Raw genomic sequence first — 22,758 nt, 5'->3', positions numbered from 1 at the left:
GGACATAGTGAAGATTTTGAACAAGTTTCAAATAGAATGCAAATGAAGAATTTGTGAACAGATTGGGTTGAGTATAGCATAGAGGGGGAAGGGTCCGATCACATTGACTTAGCAGAAAAATCAACTTGAAGAATTAGCAATAAGTGAATGCTGTAGAGGACATAAACTCATATATATAGCCAATGAAGAAAAACAACGGAAACAGTGAAGACAATGCAAAGTTGAAGAATTTGAACAACTGAGGAATTTCAACTTTTGGTGGTGGCGTGACCCACCGTATAAGAATGATGATTTCAGACACCGCGTACAATTATCGTAGGGTTCTGAGAATCAAATTCTTCGTTAATTTCTTCACACTTAGAGTGTTATTCTTCATTGATTGAAGAAAAATGTTTCTTCATGTGTTGCACATCTAAGTCATCAATTTTGCATAAGTCTTAGGATGAGTGTCCTTTTCAAAGACTATTCAAAGATTCTAGGATATTTAGCTCATACCGCAACTTGCTAAATCTCTTCTCATCCAAGGGCTTTGTGAAGATATCGGCTTACTGTTCTTCAGTCTTCACATGCTCAATAGAAATGTCGCCCTTCAACACATGATCATGAAGAAAATGATGACGAATCTGAATGTGCTTAGTCTTCGAGTGCTGAACTGGGTTGTGAGAAATCTTGATGGCACTCTCATTGTCACAGAAGAGAGGCACATTCTTCATGTTGACGCCGTAGTCCTTGAGAGTTTGCTTCATCCATAGCAATTGAGCACATCAAGAACCAAGAGCAATATACTCAGCTTCAGCAGTAGATAGCGATACGCAGTTCTGTTTCTTCGAGGACCAACAGACCAAAGATCGTCCGAGGAAATGACATGTACCAGATGTTGACTTGCGGTCCACACGATCACTAGTATAGTCAGAGTCAGAATATCCAATGAGATCAAAAGTTGAGCCCTTGGGGTACCATAATCCAAGTGTTGGTGTGTGAGCTAGATATCGAAGAATATGTTTCATAGCCTTATGGTGTGATTCCTTCGGTGTAGCTTGAAATTGGGCACACATGCAAACACTAAGCATTATATCTGGCCTAGATGCACATAGTATAATAAGGAACCAATCATGGAGCGGTATACCTTTTGATTGAAGTCAATACAATTTTCATCAGTGCACAGATGGCCATTTGTGGGCATAGGAATGTTGACGCCTTTGCAATCTTGCATGCCGAATTTCCTCGGTACATCCTTGAGGTATTTCTCCTGAGATATGAATATGCCATTCTGCTGTTGATGAATTTGAAGACCTAAGAAGAATTTCAACTCTCCCATCATAGACGTTTGATATTCTTCACTCATCATATAGGCAAATTCATCACTATAACATTGGTCAGTACAGCCAAAGATAATATCATCAACATATACTTGACACACAAACAGTTCACCATCATAATATTTAGTGAAAAGAGTAGGGTCAAGTGAACCGGGTTTGAAGCCTTTCTTCATGAATAATTCCTTCAAGGTATCATACCATGCCCATGGGGCCTGCTTGAGGCCATAGAGGGCCTTGTTTACCCTGAAGACTTTGTCAGGATTCTTTGGATCTTCAAAACCTGGGGGTTGAGCAACATATACTTCTTCCTCAAGCTTACCATTGAGTAATGCACTTTTCACATCCATTTGATATAAAGTGATATCATGATGGTTAGCATAAGCAAGTAATATGCGAATAGACTCAAGTCTAGAAACAGGTGCAAAAGTTTCACCGAAATCAATTCCTTCAACCTGTGTGTAGCCTTGAGCTACAAGCCGTGCCTTATTCCTCACCACAAGGCCGTTTTCATCTTGCTTGTTGTGGTAGATACACTTTGTGCCAATGATATTGTGCTTGCGAGGGTCTAGACGTTTGACTAGTTCCCAGACATTGTTGAGCTTGAACTGATGTAATTCTTCTTGCATGGCCTAAATCCACCCAGGCTCCAGAAATGCTTCATCTACCTTAGTGGGCTTTGTGATAGAGACAAAAGCATAGTGCCCACAGAAGTTAGATAAATGTGAAGCTTTTGAGCGTGTGAGAGGACCTGGCGCTTTGATGTCATTGATGATCTTTTCAACTTGCACTTCTTTAGCAATGCGAGGATGAGCTGGTTGTCGTTGAGGAATTTGATCAGCATTCTCTTCAGCACCATTTTCTTCAGTATTTTCTTCCGGTGCATTAGCTCGACGTTCTTCACATTCCGGAATGAATTCTTTGGCAGATTCTTCAGTAGGAATGACATCCTCAGTAGCCTTGAACTTGATAGTTTCCTCAGGTGCTGGTTCATCTATCACAGTAGGTAGGTTCTCTCTTTGCGAGCCATTAGTTTCATCGAACCGCACATCTACAGTTTCAACAACCTTGTGAAGAACGTTGTTGAAGACTCTGTAGGTGTGCGAGTCCTTTCCGTAACCAAGCATAAAACCTTCATGTGCTTTCGGTGCAAATTTTGAGTTGTGATGAGGATCTCTAATCCAACATTTAGCACCGAAGACTTTGAAATAACTTACATTGGGTTTCTTATCAGTGAGGAGTTCATAGGAAGTCTTCTTGAAGAATTTGTGAAGATATACTCTGTTGATGATGTGGCACACAATATCAATTGCCTCAGTCCAGAAACGACGAGGCGTTTTGTATTTATCAAGCATTGTGTGAGCCATCTCATCAAGAGTCCTGTTCTTGCGCTCCAGACGCCATTCTGCTGAGGAGTATAAGGAGCAGATAACTCATGAGTAATACGAAGCTCGTCAAGATAGTCATCGAGACCAGAATTCTTGAACTCAGTGCCATTGTCACTTATGATGTGCTTGATCTTCACACCAAAGTTGGTTGAAGCCCTCGAGGAAAATCATTTGAAGACTTCCTGCACTTCATGTTTGTAAGTAACAAGGTGTACCCATGTGTAAAGAGAGTAATCATCAACAATAACAAAGCCATATTGAGATGCTTCATTTGAAATAGCAGAATAATGATTAGGACCGAAGAGATCCATGTGAAGCAATTCAAATGGACGAGTAGTGGTCATGATAGTCTTCGCTGGATGCATAGCCTTTGTCATCTTCCCAGCTTCACAGGTTCCGCATAAGTGATCCTTGAGGAATTTGACATTCTCAATGCCAATGACATGCTTCTTCTTCGCAAGCGTGTGCAAATTCCTCATGCCTGCATGACCAAGTCGTCGATGCCATAGCCAGCCTTCTGAAGCTTTTGCAAGTAGGCACACGGCTGGTTGCGGTCCTGTAGAGAAATCAACAATATACAAGTCTCCTCTCCTAAAGCCTTCGAAGACTTTGGAATTGTCAGCTTCCATAACCACAACACAACGATACTTGCCAAAGACAACAACCATATCAAGATCAAAAAGCATTGAGACAGACATAAGGTTGTATCCTAAGGACTCGACAAGCATGACTTTGTCCATGTGTCGATCCTTTGTGATTGCAACCTTACCTAGACCCAATACCTGACTTTTGCCTTTATCAACAAATATGATATGCTTCAGATGCGACGGAGATAAAGGAGCATCCATCAATAGATTCTTGTCACCAGTCATGTGATTTGTACATCCACTATCAAGGACCCACTCAGTGGCTTTGGGTTGATCATCCTATAGATGAATTAGTGCAACTTACAAACTCATATACTTCATTAGTGAAGAATATGACATCAATTCATCAGATCAATTTCATCAAGCAGAAGAACGGATAAAGCAGTATGAGGACGTGAGAAATGAAAGTTCATTTCTTCATGATTCGTCCTTTCAGGCATACTCAGGTCTCCAGCAAATTCTTCAGACGATTACGTACGTCTGGAGACCTGACCCTGCAGAAGAGATTAGTTCTTTTTCTTCACCACCCACATCTGAAGGGGTGGCAAAGAGTTCATCATTCTGCGAGCTCCATACGAGAAGGATGGCATAGAAGCCAGTCCATTTCGTTTCACATAAGAGGGGTTAGAGTAAGCATAAGAGTAAGCAGAGAAATTCTTCGAGGACTTATGGACATAATGATTTGAAGAATAATGCACATATCCATAATCCTTAGATCTTTCCTGTGAAACAGACGGGTTAGCATGATGATGTTCATATGAGGACTTTGATCCTTTTGAGGAATATGATCCATGTGAAGAGTTTGGTCCGTATGAGGACTTGGATCCATATGAAGAATATGGTCCATATGAAGAATTTGATCTGGGGTTCCTATTCTTCACTAGTGACGTCATGATGACATTCACCTGAAGATTTTCAAGGCATCTTTTGGGAACCCAGATTTTCTTCATAGGGGGGACTGTTCCTGCAGTTAGTGCCAACATATCTAGCAAATACTTCACCATTATGATTTTTGAACAATTTATAGTTGGAGTCAAATGACTCATCATCAGAACAAGGAGATTCACATGCAAATCCAGATAAGTTAGATGGATCAACTGGAGGTCCCTTTGTAGCAACCCATGTAGTTTTGGGGTACTGCTCTGGCTTACAATATGTACCATCAGCATTAAGTTTCCTCTCAAAGGCAATACCCTCTTTCCCAGGGTTCCTGTTGAGGATCTGCTTTTTAAGCACATCATAAAGAGTCTGATGCCCTTTGAGGCTTTTGTACATGCCTGTCATGTACAATTCCTTCAACCCTGCATCGTTAGTGATACTAGTAATGTCCTCAGATGAGGAATTAGTGATAGCAGAGGCATGCGAAGAATTTGAAACATTTGCGGCATTTGAACATTCAGGTGAAGAATTAGCAGATTCACGTTCAATGCACTTCAAGCATGGAGGAACAAATTCTTCCTGAGAAGCGCTGATTTGTTGAGCAAGTAATGAATCGCGCTCCTTCTGAAGATCTTCATAACTCACTCTTAGCTTCTCAAGGTCTTGCTTTCTTTGAAGAAATTCATAAGAAAGCTTCTCATGATCAGATAAGAGAGTGTTATGATGACCTTGAAGGGTGTCAAACTTAGACTAAAGTCTTTGAAGACTCTCAGCCAAAGCTTTCGACTGATCCATTTCTTCACCCAACATATCATCACTCTTATTTAGCATATATTGAACTTTTTCCAAAGCTCTTTGTTGTTTAGTGGCAAGGGAAGCAAGTTTGACATAGCTGGGTCCAAATTCATCACCAGATTCATCATCACTAGACTCGGATAGATAGCATTCAGTTACCTCAGCATCTTTTGCCATAAGGCATGATCAAGAAGATGATGATTCTGGTTGGAATGTCATCGCTTTGAGAGATTCCTTGAGGTCCTCAAACCAAGGATCATGACGGGTTTGATGACCTTCATAGACCTCAGAGAGACGGTCCCAGATAAGCTTCGCATGATCGAGATGCATGATATTCCTGAACTGATTTTGAGACAGATAGGAGCAGATGACGTCCTTCGCCGTGAGGTTGAGAAGAGTGTACTTGCGAATGTCATCTTCTTCCGCCATCTTGCACAGATCGGTCAGACCAATCTCAGTGACAGTCCACAGCTCGCTGTTCATCACCATGAGGCGCTTCTTCATCATGGCCTTCCACTTGGGATACTCGTGACCGTCAAAGCTGGGGCATGTCACTTTCTTCATACCTGCGGTCGACATAACTAAACTCCAGGCGGTTAAACCAAAATCACACAGAACAAGGGAGTACCTTGCTCTGATACCAATTGAAAGTGCGTTATATCGACTAGAGGGGGTGAATAGGCGATTTTTATGAATTCTTCACTAAGGATTTTGGCGGTGAGGAAATTCCTTAGTGAAGAACTACTAGCAGCGGAATAAGTACTCAAAAGTAAACATAACAGAACACAAGCACAGTCATCATGATGAAATGAAGACAGGCACAGAGTACAGGAAGCGTAAGCACAGGATAACACAGGATGAAGACAGACAGACTGAAGAAATTGAACTGAGGAAATTGAGAAAGTCTTCAGTCAAAGTCTTCAAACACAGATATGAACAATAGCACAACACAGTTATGAGGAAATGAAAGAGTTGAGGAAATAAAACCAGTAGGCTTGGTGAAGACAATGATTTGGTAGACCAGTTCCAACTGCTGTCTCAGTTGTACATCTGGTTGGAGCGGCTGAGTATTTAAACTCGAGGACACACAGTCCCGGACACCTAGTCCTGAACACGCAGCTCAGGACACCAAGTCCTCACCGTATTCTCCTTGAGCTAAGGTCACACAGACCTCGCCCAATCAATCGTGGTAAGTCTTTAGGTGACTTCCGAACCTTCACAAACTCGGTCACTTGGCGATCCATAATTCCTATTGGATGCTCTAGACCATGATGCCTAACCGTCTGGAAGAAGCACAGTCTTCAATCTCTTAAGTGATGCTCAATCACTTGGGGTTTGAAGGTGTTTGGGTTTGGGTTTTCCTCACTTGATGATTTTTGCACAAAGTCCTCGGAGGATGGGTTGCTCTCAAATGACAAGTGTCAGTTTCTCTCGGAGCAGCCAACCAGCTAGTGGTTGTAGGGGGCGGCTAATTATAGCCTAGGGAGCAGCCCGACATGATAAGACATAAATTCCCTTCAATCATATGACCGTTAGGTGGGTAGATATTTTGGGACAGCTGGCGCATAGCACAGCAACGGTCAGAATTTTGAGTAGCAAAATCCTCAGGGCTATCATGTTCCTCACTGTGTAGGCAATCCGCACTGGCGAATTCCTAACTCCTCAGTCAGAACAAATTCCTCAGAGACCAGAAGAACTTCGTCTCTGTCACTAAAGAAATTGACTGAACTGTATGAGATTTCCAATGGCTTCACTCGAAGGGATTGGTAGGTGTAGGATTTTGAGTTGAGCATCACATGGAAATTTTTCCTTAGTATTTCCACGAACCCTTTAAGAATACGGTGGTTCCTATGACTCAAGAAAGAGAAAATGAAACTACGAAAAGAAAAGTCTTCACGCTTCATGTTCCTCGAATGAATACCAAGTCTTCAAGGTCACACCAATTTCTTCACTTTCAAAGTCTTCAGAAAGTCTTCAGAAATCCAAAGTCTTAAGTCAAAGAACTTCATTTTTAGGGGTCGACTTTCTCTGTAAGTATCAAACTCCTCATAGACTTATAGACCTGTGTACACTCACAAACGCATTAGTCCCTTAACCTATGAGTCTTCAATACACCAAAATCAGTAAGGGGCACTAGATGCACTTACATAGAGGTGGCCGCCAAATATTCTCAATAGTATTGTAAGTTAGACTGCCTGTTGGAAGGTGTAGAGGAAGAGGTGTTCGAGTCAAAGTGACTGTGTACTCTCCTCATCTAGGTAAATTGTATATCATTTGTCATGGCAGACCTTTTCGCTTCAACCTCCGGACCCGAAGGTGCGGAGTATTTCTGAATAGCGTCGCAGACGAATAGGCTGGGGTATGCCTGGAAAACTAGGCATAGGGGTCATAGTTGCTTGAACAGACAAGTTGTATCCGGCTTGCTATGTTATATTACATTGATAACGTAAGAAACATCTTCCAGGGAGAATAGTTCCATTAAGGGTTCCTTTCTCTGGGTGTGTATGCATTTAATGTACATGTCCGAATTGTGATGCGAGCACCACGGTTTGTATAACTTTTGGGGGTGCACACTGGAGTGAGTTTAGGAAACATCTTTAATTCACCGACTGAATAGTCCCTTAAGAACGCTAGCTTTCGGCTTCACCCAGTCTGAGGTACACATCCGGATGACCCGGCGGTAACAATCGCAGAGGTGCTCCCTTTATGCCCTAGCCGAACTAATGGGAACGTACGACATAAGCACAGGAGCCAGGCAACCCAGCTTGGCCAAAACTTAAGTCATATCGATGCATATAGTGGTGAAGAAAAGGTACATATGGAAAAACTCATATGTGAGGAGCTTAATGCTCAAGGAATGCCAAGAACTTCTGTCCAAGAATCCCCTAGGTACAAGTGACATGCATATTTAAAGATGTATGTGTCGATGGTGTGCGGTCTAGCCGTACCAAGGCTTTAAAGCAAGAAAGAAGAAAATAATCGAAAGAGAGAGAAAATAATGGAAACTACAGGGGAGGAGGAGACGAACACGAGGTTTGGTGCTAGGCATAGAATCTTCAGAGTATGGCCGCGTTCTAGGGGTTCGGCTCGAGGTGATTGTCTGGTGCATCACGAAGACGGTACCCTCCTATGGTGAGAACTTCATCAATTATGAAGGGACCCTCCCATTTGGGCTTGAGTTTGTCCTTTTTCTTCTCCAGCAGGCGTAGAACGAGTTTGCCAACGTTGTAAGTCTTGGCCCGTACTTCTCTGCTTTGATATCTTCGAGGCTGCTATTGGTAAAATGCTGAATGGGCTTTTGCGACATCGCGTTCCTCCTCCAGGGCATCTAGGCCATCCTGCCGATCAAGCTCGGCTTCTCTCTCTTTGTACATACACACTCAAGGTGAGTCGTGAATAATATCGCAGGGCAATACTGCCTCTGCGCCATACACCATGAAGAAATGTGTGCATCCGGTGGTACGATTGGGCATGGTCCGCAGCCCCCAGAGTACGGGGTCGAGCTCCTCAACCCAGTGCTTGTCTGATTATTTCAAGGATCGCACTAGTCTGGGCTTGATGCCGCTCATAATAAGACCGTTGGCTCGTTCGACTTAACCGTTGGTTTATGGGTGGTAGACGGAGCCGTAATCGAGTTTAATACCCAGATTAGTACACCAGGTTTTTACTTCGTTGGCTGTGAAATTGAAGCCATAACGGTGCACAACACCGGATATGAAGTCTATCACCGGGCCAGACTCAGCCGTTTTGACCGGCTTAGCTTCTATCCACTTAGTGAATTTGTCCACCATAACCAGCATATATTTTTTCTTGTGGCTTCCCCCTTTAAGGGGTCCAACCATATCGAGTCCCGAGACCGCAAAAGGCCAAGTGATGGGGATTGTTTTTAAGGCGGTGTGGGGCATATGGCTTTGATTGGCAAAGAGTTGGCATCCGATGCAACGTTGGACAAGGTCCTGTGCATCTGCTTGGGCCGTCGGCAAATAAAACCCTGTACGGAAGGCCTTGCTAACAAGGGCCCGAGCTGCGGCGTGGTGACCACCGAGCCCGGCATGAATTTCAGCCAACAGCTGCCGCCCCTCTTCCTCGGACATACATCGTTGAAGGACTCCGGTGGTGCTTTTCTTATAGAGCTCTCCATCATGAACCTTGTAGGCCTTTGAACACCGGACAATGCAGCGGGCCTCATTCTGGTCCTCAGGAAGCTCTTTCTTGTTGAGGTAGGCCAGGAAGGGTTCCGTCCATGGGGAAATGACTGCCATGATGAGATGCGCTGATGGTGTTATTTCGATGGCTGAGCCCTCGACGACGTCGGTGTTTCCGGGATCTTGGATTATGTTTGGTCCCGGACTAGTATTGCCATTTTCCCCCTGCCACACCACGGATGGCTTGAATAGCCTTTCCAGGAAAATGTTAGGTGGGATGGGGTCGCGCTTAGCACCGATACGAGCAAGAACATCCGCCGCTTGATTACTTTCTCTGGCCACATAATGGAACTCGAGCCCCTCGAACCGGGCCGACATTTTTATGACTGCGTTACGATATGCTGCCATCTTCGGATATTTAGCATCGAAATCTCTGTTTATTTGAGATATTTCCAGGTTGGAATCCCCGCGTACTTCTAGGCGTTGTATGCACATGGAGGCAGCCATCCGGAGACCGTAATAAGGCCTTGTATTCAGTTGCATTATTGGAGTCTGTGTATAGTATTTGAAGAACATACTGGACAATGTCTCCAGTAGGGGACGTTAAAACAACACCCTCTCCTAACCCTGCCAGCATTTTGGAGCCGTCAAAGTACATGACCTAATTGGAGTATGTGCCATACTCTTTAGGGAGTTCGGCCTCTGTCCATTCGGCGACGAAGTCGGCCAGTACTTGGGATTTGATAGCTCGACGCAGTTTATATGTAATGTCAAATGGGAGGAGTTCAATGGCCCATTTGGCAATCCGGCCCGTAGCATTGCGGTTGTTTATAATGTCATTGAGTGGTACTTCGGAGGCCACCGTGATCGAACACTCCTGGAAGTAGTGATGGAGCTTTCGGGATGCCTTGAAGACTGCATATGCTATTTTTTGATAATGAGGGTACCGGGATTTGTGTGGTGTAAGGACAGTGGATACGTAGTATACTGGCTTCTGAAGCGGGAATTTATGTCCGTCCTATTCTCGTTCGACGACGAGTACGGCGCTCACCACCTGGTGTGTTGCCGATATGTATAGTAACATCGGTTTGCCGGCATTTGGTGCGGACAGAATTGGATTGCCCGCAAGAAGGGTTTTTATTTCCTCCAGTCCGGCTGTTGCCGCGTCTGTCCACTCGAAGTGGTCGGTTTGTCGTAGAAGGCGATAGAGTGGCAGAGCCTTTTCTCCCAATCTGGAGATAAAGCGGCTGAGAGCTGCTACACAACCCGCGAGCTTTTGGACTTGTTTAAGGTCCGTTGGCTTAGCCAATTGTGACAAAGCTTGGATTTTGGCCGGGTTTGCTTCGATTTCTCTATTGGAAACGATGAAGCCCAGCAGTTTTCCTGCGGGGACGTCGAAGACACACTTTTCTGGGTTGAGCTTAACGTCATATGCCCGGAGGTTGTTGAATGTGAGACGTGAGTCGTCTATTAGTGTTTTGACATGCCTGGTTTTGATGACGACGTCATCGACGTAAGCTTCTACTGTTTTGCCGATCTATTTCTCCAGGCATGTTTGAATAATGCGTTGGTATGTGGCGTCGGCGTTCTTAAGCCCAAAGGGCATGGTGTTGAAGCAGAATGGCCCATATGGGGTGATAAATGCTGTTGCGGCTTGATCGGACTCCTTCATTTTGATTTGATGGTATCCAGAATATGCATCGAGGAAACACAGTGAGTTGTGTCCTGCAGTGTCGTCGATGATTTGATCAATGCAGGGGAGGGTGAAGGGATCCTTAGGGCAAGCCTTATTGAGGTCATTGAAATCGACGCACAGGCTCCAGGATTTGTCCTTCTTTGGTACCATCACCAGGTTTGCCAGCCAGTCCGGGTGTTTGATTTCTCTAATGAATCCGGCCTTGATGAGTTTGGCCAGCTCCTCCCCCATGGCTTGTCGCTTGGGTTTGGAAAAGTGACGCAGTGATTGCTTGACCGACTTGAACCCCTTTAATATATTGAGGCTATGTTCGGCCAGCTCCCGTGGGATCCCTGGCATATCTGAAGGGTGCCAGGCGAATATGTCCCAGTTTTCACGCTGGAATTCTCGTAGTGCGGTGTCGACTATTGGGTTCACTTGAGCTCCGATTGATGCTGTCTTCTTGGGGTCCGTTGGGTGGACCTGGAATTTGACTATTTCTTCTGCTGGTTTAAAGGATGTGGATTTAGGGCGTTTGTCGAGGATCATGTCGTCCCTGTCCACCGTGGAGCATAGTGCGGTTAATTCGTCGGCCACGAGGGCTTCGGATAGCTCCTCCAGGGCCAGGGATGCGGTTTTGTTTTCAGCACGGAGTGCTATGTCTGGATCACTGACAAGAGTGATTATACCATTTGGTCCGGGCATTTTGAGCTTCATATACCCGTAATGGGGTATGGCCTGAAAGCGTGTAAAAGCATCCCGCCCCAACAGGGCGTGATATCCACTCCTGAAAGGGGCCACTTGGAAAGTTATTTCTTCGGACCGATAGTTCTCCGGTGTGCCGAATACTACATCAAGTGTGATTTTGCCCGCGCACCGCGCCTACCGACTTGGAATAATTCCTCGGAAGGTTGTGTTACTTTGCATGATGCAGCTCCTGTCTATTTCCATTTTATGGAGCGTGTCCTCATAAATGAGGTTTAGTCTGCCGCCGCCGTCCATGAGGACCTTGGTAAGTCGAAACCCGTCCATGATGGGACTGAGGACTAACGCGGCTGGAGCCCGTACTGTTCTGTACTTTGGTTCGTCACCAGCGTTGAATATTATAGCCATGTCGTTCCAGGTGTTTATCGCAGCGATTTGGCAGACTTCGGCAAGTTCATGAAACGCCCTTTTGCGCTTGTTGTTTGAAGCGAATGTCTCAAAGACCGTCAATACTCTTAAGTTATCGTCCCCTAGGGGATGCCGTTCTGGGTCGTCCTTGATAAGGATGTCCTCACCGCTCTTGGCTACCTGTCGTAGTATCTAACATGCTCTAAGGCTGTGGGTTGCCACGGTATCTGGCGTTGTATGTATTTTGCATGGGCCGTCGAGTCATCCCACCAGAACGGGGCCGTGCCGCATAACGGTTTTGTGTTTCTTGACTGCTGGACTGGGGGTGCTGCGACGGTGTGCCCTTTTTGCCTATATGAGGAGTTGAGTTGGGACTGACGGTTCCCAGCGAGCTGCCTGAGTTTTCCAGGTGCTCTCCATCATGCAGTACTTTTGTACGATGGTTGCTAAGTCGGCGAATTTCAGTATGCGGCGGCGATTGATGGCGTTGAGGATTCCTTCGTCTGTGCAATTGTTGCAGAACGCTGATATTGCGTCCTCGTCACGACAATCTTTTATTTTGTCCTTGACAAGGATGAATCTGGCCCAGAAGTGGTGGACCATTTCCTGAGAGTGCTGTTTTATGCTCATGAGAGCATCTATATCCGGGTGGGTGGGTCAATTTAAATCCGAACCCCGACCTGAGCGATTATCCGGAGTCTTACGACCTTCCGGGCTTAACAGTCCGGGTTCTGGAATATCTTTTGATTGTTTAGGAGCGCCGTCTGATGCTATGTTCAGAGGGATGGTCACATCCTCTCGCGGGTGGGCATCCGGCTCTTCCTGATCGGCGGTCCGATCATAGCCCGTCTTCGTTATAGATGAAGACTCGCCGTCCTGCTCCATGACTACTGCAATCTGGTGGGTGACCGGTAGGGTCTCGATTTCTCCTTGATCGGTTTTAGGCCCGACCCTTTCATAGTCTGTGGCTATTCCAAAAGCAGCGATGCGATCTAGGAGTTCGTTCAAAGATGAAAACTCTGTCAGATCCATCTACTTGGAGTGCTGGAAGTTGATGCGAAGGGGGTTTTCTATGGCCCGAGAGGTCATCGTCGGCTCAACGACCAAGCGGGAGATCATAGTGAAGCCGCCCAATCGGGGGGTTTGGCCCGGGGCCAGAGCTCCCCCGGAGGTGATTTTGTCTTTAAGGACGAGGCAAACCATCGAGCCTTTCATCGACGACACAGTAGAACTCTCAATGAAAGCACTAATGTCGGTGTCAAAACCGGCGGATCTCGGGTAGGGGGTCCCGAACTATGCGTCTAGGATCGATGGTAACAGGAGACAGGGGACACTATGTTTACCCAGGTTCGGGCCCTCTCTATGGAGGTAATACCCTACGTCCTGGTTGATTGATATTGATGAGTATGAGTGTTACAAGAGTTGATCTACCACACGATCGAGATGGCTAAACCCTAGAAGCCTAGCCTATATGACTATGGTAATGAATATCCTTTCCAGACTAACCCCTACGGTTTATATAGACATCGAGGGGATCTAGGGTTTACATAGAGTCGGTTACATAAGAAGGAATCTTCATAGTCGTTCGCCAAGCTTGCCTTGCACGCCAAGGAGAGTCCAATCCGGACACATGTACAGTCTTCGGCGTTCATGTCTTCACAGCCCATCAGTCCGACCCAATAGATAACAGGCCGGACGGCCGAGGACCCCTTAGTCCAAGACTCCCTCAGTTACCAAGCAAAGACGATGACGAGGAGCCCCGTCCACTGAACATAGGGGGACAAAAGAAATCCCCCCCAAGTCAAAACGGTGAACATGATATACATCACTCATATCCCCAAGAGGGAGCGCAAACGCATGCTCAGGGACGTCTACGCGATAGAGCCAGTCGCCCCAAAATTCAGTCCATGGTCATCTTGCCCGATCACTTTCGATCGTAGGGACCATCCGACCAGTATTCGTTATGGTGGCTCAGCCGCACTGGTCCTTGACCCAATCATTGATGGATTCCACCTCACGCGAGTCCTCATGGACGGTGGCAGCAGCCTTAACCTTCTATATCGGGACACAGTCCGCAAGATGGGCATCGATCCGTCAAGGATCAAGCCCACCAAAACTACCTTTAAAGGAGTAATACCAAGTGTAGAGGCCCGCTGCACGGGCTCAATCACATTGGAAGTCATCTTCGGATCGTCGGACAACTTCCGAAGCGAAGACTTGATCTTCGACATCGTCCCCTTCCGCGGTGCTATCACGCACTGCTCGGACGAACCACATTTGCTCGCTTCAATGTGGTGCCACACTATGCCTATCTCAAACTTAAGATGCCCGGGCCACGCGGTGTCATAACAGTCAACTGAAACATGGAATGCTCCCTCCATACCGAGGAGCACACCGCGACCCTGGCAGCGGAAGTACATGGCGGCCTTATCAAGCAGAACATCAATTCTGCGGCCAAGCCCCCGTACACTATTAAACGAGTCCGGATTACTCCGCAACATGACAGCCCGGCTCGTCAGGAGTTGGACTAGCAATTTAGCCTCTGTCTCAGTCCCGACCGAACTGCGGCGTACGTACTGCGCGTACATAACTATGCACTAAAAATACCATGGGCAAAGACGGAGGTATAACTCGATCATGGCCCACAATATGGCTCAACCTTATCCGGGTACTCATACTTTCCCTTTTTTCTTCTATCCTTTTTCAGGTTTCTTTTCCACAGGCCCCTCACGATGGCCTCATCATCGATCCTTTCAAATGATAAACACACCAAGGAGGCAAGCATCATAGACGTGTGGCAGAAACATCTAGATGATCTTTTTGACGATCACTTTGCATGTTTGAAGGTCCTGCACGCAACTTCCCCTGGTTCTCGGCATGTTAAATAGCCCTATTGCTTATCACATTATTTGTACAAATACACACTGACGTATCAATCATATTATAATGGAAACAGTTTGCGGCCCAATATATGTGGCACTGGCTTACTCCTTCATCATATTTAAACTTTTTTTAATTGCACCCGTACACTTTGGTACGACTTAACCCGCCAGGGGCTCCTTTGCGCTCCATATGTTGGCAACAAGTCCGAACACTTTTTACAGTACAATTCGGTGCCCCGAATATTGCATTATATGTATCGGCTCCGAATCATGTCTTTGGTCAATACTTGGGTTGCCCGGCTCCTGTGCTTGCTACCTTACGTTCCGTTTTATCGGCTAGGGTAGTAAAGGGAGAACTACCACGTTTGTGTTTCTAGTTCATCCGGATAAACACCTTAGTAGAGAAAGCCGAAAACGGACTGTCATGATATGGCGAGAGCTGGTCAGCTATTCGGTGGCTAAAATCTCTTGCGATTTTTTCTGCATTACGCGACTGATCGGCTTCCACCCGATCAGGTGTTTACAGCCCCTAGTCCGGATAAACAAATTAGGGGTTGCGCCTATACTCCTATTTGTCAAACTCCTATGGCTAAGTGAGGGTGATAAAGCCACATAGTCTGATTGCCTGGTTCGATGCACTAAACACCTCCTTCAAGGACCAAACTCTTGGGTCAAGTGTGTTTAGGTTCCAATCCGAACACCCCCATACTATGTACGTGGGGGCTAAAGCCGACGACTGGCCAACTCTCAGATTTAAATAAACGACCGCACAGGAGGAAATATTTTCAAAAAATAATAAGCAATATATTACATATAGGCTTTGTTCCATAATACAGGATTGGATAAACACAAATACATTCATTCAAAGATAATGTCCTTCGCACACTGTCCTGCTACAATGCGGGATCCTTCCAGGACGTCATCAAAATAGCGTTAGGGCGTGCGGTGCTCTTTGCCCTCAGGCGGCCCCTCGGTCGCAAGCTTGACAACGTTCATCTTCGCCCACTGCACCTTGACGTGGGCGAAGGCCATCCGCACACCTTTGATGCAGACCGATCGCTTTATGGCATCAAGACGAGGGCATGCTTCGACCAGCCGCTTCACGAGCCCGAAGTGGCTGCTAGGTATGGCTTCGGTAGGCCATAGACGGATCATAAAATCCTTCATGGCCAATTCGGCCACCCTATGCAGTTCGGACAGCTATTTCAGCTGATCGCCGAGGGCCACCGGATGCTCCAGCTATTTCAACTTCTTCGATGAGCTCCCCTCCTTGGCTCGGAAGAACTCCGTTGCATCAGCCACACTGCGAGGCAAATCCGTAAACGCTTCTAGAGAACTCCAAATCTGGGTCAGTAAGAGGTACCTTTTCTTCACAAATTTGCTCTGCATAATAAAGGTCTTACCCACCGCAATTTGCTTGGCCTTCTGGACTTCCTGGAAGGCTCCTTGGGCTTCAACCCGGGCCTCTTGTGTGCTTTGGCGGGCCTTAGCAAGTTCGGACTCTTGGTCCGCAATCTTGCGCTCCAAGGACTCGCACTTCTTTACGGCGTCCTCGAGCTCCTGCTAAACCTCCCCGACCCTTGACTCATGTTTCTTGCAGGCGGCTTCTTCCTGCTCTGCCCTCTTCTGGGCCTCGCTCAGAGCTTTTTGGAGGGACTCCACCTCGGCCGTAGCTCCTATGAAGTATCATATTAACGTGATCAACACAAACAATTCTTATCACTTTTAAGATCTGAATAGGCCATTCCGTAGCTTGCTTGTCCTCAAGCTATTTTTTGACACGGTTGAGCTCTTCATCGGCCTGCTCCAGCCTCTGATTCAGTTTGGCTACTTTGGCAGCATGGGAGGTCGCAACCAGCATTGACGCCTGCTTATTCACATAGACATATATGATTAGTATCCTGCGAATTATTCGATCCTCTCTCCGACCTTTCTTTTTGAACACCGGACAGAGTCTCAGGGGCTACTGTCTGTACTACGACATTCTTTTTGCATAATTGCATCACGTACCTCAAAGCCTGTTAGAAGGCTGGCACAGGCTTCGGTCAGTCCGCTCTTAGCGGACTGAACCCTCTCAACCACCATACCCATAAGGATACAATGTTCTTCTACGATGGAAACACCTTGGAGCGCTTCCAGTAGAGTGTCCGGTGCCTCCGAATGGACAAAGATCACCAGCGGAATAGGTGCACCTCCTTCTTTCAAAGGAGGCTGCTTACCTGATTCCGGAGCCGTACGGGCCTCCGGAATAGTATTCAGCTAGGGGCGGAATTGGGTATGGCCCCCATCACCAGTTTCTAGGAGAATTTGCTCCCCCATGTGTCCAGCGGCCGAGGTATCACCCTCTGCCACCACCTTGACGGCCTCCTGTACCTCTCCCTGGAAAGGGAGGGTCCTTCGGGACAACACTTCGGCGTCATCCGTAGTCTTGGGGGAGGAGGCCGGCGGAAGCGACCCACAGTCCATCACATTTGGATCCAGCGAATTCCCCAAAGATGAGGATCGCTGGAGATGGGTGAGAGCCAGAATGCAGCGCATGATTCAACATATTAAAACCACGAAGTAAAGGAGCTGGATATATATGTATGTAAGTGCCTTTAAGTACTTACGATCCGGCCAGGGGCTTCTTCCTGGGACGCCACTCAGGGCTACTATCGGTGTCCGATTCGGAATCGTCCGCAAGGGAGACTCTCCCTCTCTTGGACGCCTCCGCCCTTCCTCCAGATCCATGGAGGCCGCCCTTTTCATCCTTCCCCCTCGAGGGAGAATTGCTTTCCTCCTCCTCCTCGATGTTCTCGGCGGGGGAGGAGTGGGTTTCGGCGTCTTCGGATGTTATGTCCGAAGTGTCTTTACGGCGGAGGCTGCTTCTTGTCTCCTGGCCCTTCTTCTTGGCCTTCTTCTTCGGCGCCTGATAGGGTGCCGAAACCAACATCTTTGTTAGGAGCGCAATAGCTGGGTTTTCGGGCAGCGGAGCCGGACACTGGATCCGCTCCACCTTCTTTGTCCTGCTCTAAAAAGACAAATGGAGAAACTTAGACATCTTCCTTGAATGCACAGGAAGAGATACACCTTGAAGTATGAAGAACTTATCGGACTCGCTAGATGGGCCAGGTCGTATCCGCGGTCCTCAGACATCTGCGACCACGTTTGATTGGCCTTGAAAAGCACCTTCCAGATATCTTCATGTGTGGAGCCGAAGAACTGTCGCAAGGTCTGGTGCTTGGACGGATCAAACTCCCACAGATGGCAAGTCCGGCTTTGGAAGGGAAGCATCGGCGAAAAAGCATCACCTGGATCACATTGACGAGCTTGATGTTCTTGTCCACCATGATCTTGACGCGCGCCTGCAGCGCTGATATCTCGTCTGACGACGACCAGTCCAGCCCCTTTTTAGCTAGGAGGTAAGCCGTATTGGGGGCCTGGACTTGAATTCGGGAGCCGCGGCCCAGGTGGTGTCGCAGGGCTCAGTGACATAGAACAACTGCTTTTTCCACCCCTTGAGGGTTTCCATGAAGGTGCTGGTGGGCCATGTGACATTGGATAGTTTCCTCACCATGGCACCTCTGCACTCCGCATGTTGACCATCCAGCACTTTCGGCTTCACATTGAAGATCTTCAGCCATAACCTGAAGTGGGGTGGGATGCGGTGGAAGGCCTCGCACATGACAATGAATGTCGAGATGTTGAGGAAAGAATTTGAGGCTAGATCGTGGAAATCTAGCCCGTAGTAGAACATGAGTCCATGGACGAAGGGGTGGAGGGGCAATCCTAACCCATAGATGAAGTGGGGGATGAATACTAAGGGAGTCCTGGATTAGGGGGTGTCCGGATAGCCGGACTATACCTTCGGCCGGACTCCTGGACTATGAAGATACAAGATTGAAGACTTCGTCCCGTGTCCGGAAGGGACTTTCCTTGGCGTGGAAGGCAATCTTGGCGATACGGATATGTAGATCTCCTACCATTGTAACCGACTCTGTGTAACCCTAGTCCTCTCCGGTATCTATATAAACCGGAGGGTTTTAGTCCGTAGGACGAACAACAATCATACCATAGGCTAGCTTCTAGGGTTTAGCCTCTTTGATCTCGTGGTAGATCTACTCTTGTACTACCCATATCATCAATATCAGTCAAGCAGGATGTAGGGTTTTACCTCCATCAAGAGGGCCCGAACCTGGGTAAAACATTGTGTCCCCTGCCTCCTGTTACCATCCGCCTAGACGCACAGTTCGGGACCCCCTACCCGAGATCCGCCGGTTTTGACACCGACATTGGTGCTTTCATTGAGAGTTCCTCTGTGTCGTCACTTTTAGGCCCGATGGCTCCTCCGATCATCAACAGCGATGCGATCCAGGGTGAGACCTTTCTCCCCGGACAGATCTTCGTATTCGGCGGCTTTGCACTATGGGCCAATTCGCTTGGCCATCTGGAGCAGATCGAAAGCTACGCCCCTGGCCATCAGGTCAGATTTGGAAGTTTGAGCTACACGGCCGACCTCCGCGGAGACTTGATCTTCGACGGATTCGAGCCGCAGCCGAGCGCGCCGCACTGTCACGATGGGCATGATCTAGCTCTGCCGCCAAACAGTGCCCTGGAGGCCGCACCCGCATCAGCTCCGACCCTTAATTCGGAGCCCACTGCACCAATCGAGGATGGGTGGTTGGACACCACCTCGGGGGCTGCAATCTCTACGGTGATTGAGCCGAACACCAGCACTTTTCTCTGCGAAGCCCGTGACTCCAAGGAGCCGGACTCCTCTCCAGACTCCGAGCCCTCCGCGCCCCTACCGATCGAATCCGATTGGGCGCCGATCATGGAGTCACCGCCGCGGACATCTTTCAGCACTCGCCCTTCGGCGATTTTCTGAATTCACTAAAGTCTCTCTCTTTATCAGGAGAGCCCTGGCCGGACTATGGTCAGCAAGGTCGGGATGCGGATGATGAAGAAATTCAAAACCCATCCACCACCCACTTCGTAGCCACTGTCGATGATTTAACCGACATGCTCGACTTTGACTCCAAAGACATCAACGGTATGGACGCCAATGCAGGAGACAATCAAGAACCAGCGCCTATAGGGCACTAGAAAGCCACCTCGTCGTATGATATATACATGGTGGACACCCCAAAAGAAGGCAATGGCGATGGAACAACGGAGGATGACCCCTCCAAGAAGCAGCCTAAGCGCCGGCGTCAGGGGCGCCGCTCTAAATCCCGCCAAAGCAAAAACGGTGATTCCGGCACGGGAGATAATAACACCCCGGACAGTGCCGAAGACAACCACCTCCAGCAAGATTCAGCACAGGAGGATGGAGAAGCCAGCCCTCATGAGAGAGCGGCAGACAGAGAGGCCGAGGACGATAATTATATGCCTCCCTCCGAAGACGAGGCACGCCTCGACGATGACGAATTTGTCGTGCCGGAGGATCCCGTCGAACAAGAGCGTTTCAAACGCAGGCTTATGGCCACGGCGAGCAGCCTCAAGAAAAAATAGCAACAGCTTATAGCTGATCAAGATTTGCTAGCCAACAGATGGACTGAAGTCCTTGCGGCCGAAGAGTATGAACTCGAACGCCCCTCCAAGAGCTACCCAAAGCGCAGGTTGCTACCCCGATTAGAGGAGGAAGCACCTAAACCTACATCACCAGCGCATGATGCGTCCGACCGGCCACCCAGTGGCCGCGACAGAGAGGCCTCTCGGCCCTCCACTCAAGCCGCACCCCGGCGTCGCTCAAAAAATACCAAGGCACAGGAGAATGCGCCAGACCTGCGAGATATATTGGGCGACAAGGCAAGGCAAACAAGATCGATCTACGGATCGCGTGGGCGCCCCACAGCACGAGACAGTAATCGTCACTCTGGATACAGTAAATCTGGCCGGGCCGAACACAGTGGACAAAGCTTGTTTGAGCTGCGTCGTGATATAGCCCAATACAGAGGTGCCGCACACCCACTATGCTTCACAGATGAAGTAATGGATCATCAAATCCCCGAGGGTTTCAAACCCGTGAACATCGAATCATACGATGGCACAACAGATCCTGCGGTATGGATCGAGGACTATCTCCTTCATATCCACATGGCCCGCGGTGATGACCTACACGCCATCAAATACCTCCCACTCAAGCTTAAAGGACTAGCTTGGCTTTGGCTTAACAGCTTGCCAGCAGAATCAATTGGTTTCTGGGAGGACCTGGAAGCCGCATTCCTCGACAATTTCCAGGGCACTTATGTGCGACCACCAGACGCCGATGACCTTAGCCACATAATTCAGCAGCCAGAGGAATCGGCCAGACAATTCTGGACACGGTTCCTAACCAAGAAAAATCAAATCGTCGACTGTCCGGACGCAGAGGCCCTAGCAGCCTTCAAGCATAACATCCGCGACGAGTGGCTTGCACGGCACCTAGGACAGGAAAAGCCGAAATCTATGGCAGCCCTCACGACACTTATGACCCGCTTTTACACGGGAGAAGACAGCTGGCTAGCTCACAGCAATAACATGACCAAGAGCCCTGGTAATTCGGACACCAAGGACAACAGTGGCAGGTCGCATCGCAACAAGCAAAAGCGCCGCATTAACGGCGACAATGCTGAGGATATGACAGTTAATGCCGGATTCAAAGGCTCTAAACCCGGTCAGCGGAAAAAGCCATTCAAAAGAAATACTCCGGGCCCGTCCAGTTTGGACCGAATACTCGACCGCTCATGCCAGATACATGGCACCCCCGAAAAACCAGCCAATCACACCAACAGGGATTGTTGGGTGTTCAAGCAGGCAGGCAAGTTAAATGCCGAAAGCAGAGACAAGGGGCTGCATAGCGATGACGAGGATCAGCCCCGGCCGCCGAACAACAGTGGACAGAAAGGTTTTCCCCCACAAGTGCGGACGGTGAACATGATATACACAACCCACATCCCCAAGAGGGAGCGGAAGCGTGCGCTAAGGGACGTATACGCGATGGAGCCAGTCGCCCCAAAGTTCAACCCATGGTCTTCATGCCCGATCACTTTTGATCGAAGGGACCACCCCACTAGCGTCCGTCATGGAGGATTAGCCGCATTGGTTCTAGACCCAATTATTGACGGATTTCACCTCACTAGAGTCCTTATGGACGGCGGCAGCAGCCTGAACCTGCTTTACCACGATACAGTGCGGAAAACGGGCATCGATCCCTCAAGAATTAAGCCCACTAAAACAACCTTTAAAGGCGTCATACCAGGTGTAGAGGCCAACTGTACAGGCCCAGTTACACTTGAAGTGGTCTTCGGATCTCCAGATAATTTTCGAAGCGAGGAGTTAATCTTCGACATAGTCCCGTTCCACAGTGGCTATCACGCACTGCTCGGGCGAACCGCATTTGCCAAGTTCAATGCGGTTCCGCACTACACATACCTTAAGCTCAAAATGCCAGGCCCTCGAGGAGTCATTAAGGTCAATGGAAACACCGAACACTCTCTCCGAACGGAGGAGCAAACGGCGGCTCTCGCAGCGGAAGTACAAAGCAGCCTCTCAAGACAATTCTCCAGTCCGGCCATTAAACGTCCGGATACTGCCAAGCGTGCCCGGAGCAACCCACAACAAGACCGCCTGGCACGTTCCGAGCAAGCGTAGCAATGCGGCCCCAACCCCAGCCCTCGTGAACTTGCGAAACCAGTGTTGCGCGTGCATAACTACGCTCTGGAAATACCATGGGCACAGGGGGAGGGGCACCATCACGGCACGCCCGAAACGCGGCTTAAACCGCACTTGGGGCTGCCAACTTCTTCATTTTCTCTTATTTTCAGGACTCTATTCTTCGGAAGGCTTGTCCGGCAGTACAATTGCCGCACAAACGATAGAACCAGGGAAGCAGAAAGCTACGCCACACTACGGAACTCTAAGGTGGTCTATAACGAGCAGTATACCTGTTTCACAT

This window comes from Triticum urartu, chromosome 4A, assembly GCF_056163025.1.
Source record: "Triticum urartu cultivar PI428250 chromosome 4A, HENAU_Tu73, whole genome shotgun sequence".
Classification (NCBI taxonomy): domain Eukaryota; kingdom Viridiplantae; phylum Streptophyta; class Magnoliopsida; order Poales; family Poaceae; genus Triticum; species Triticum urartu.
This window is presented reverse-complemented; position numbering follows the sequence as displayed.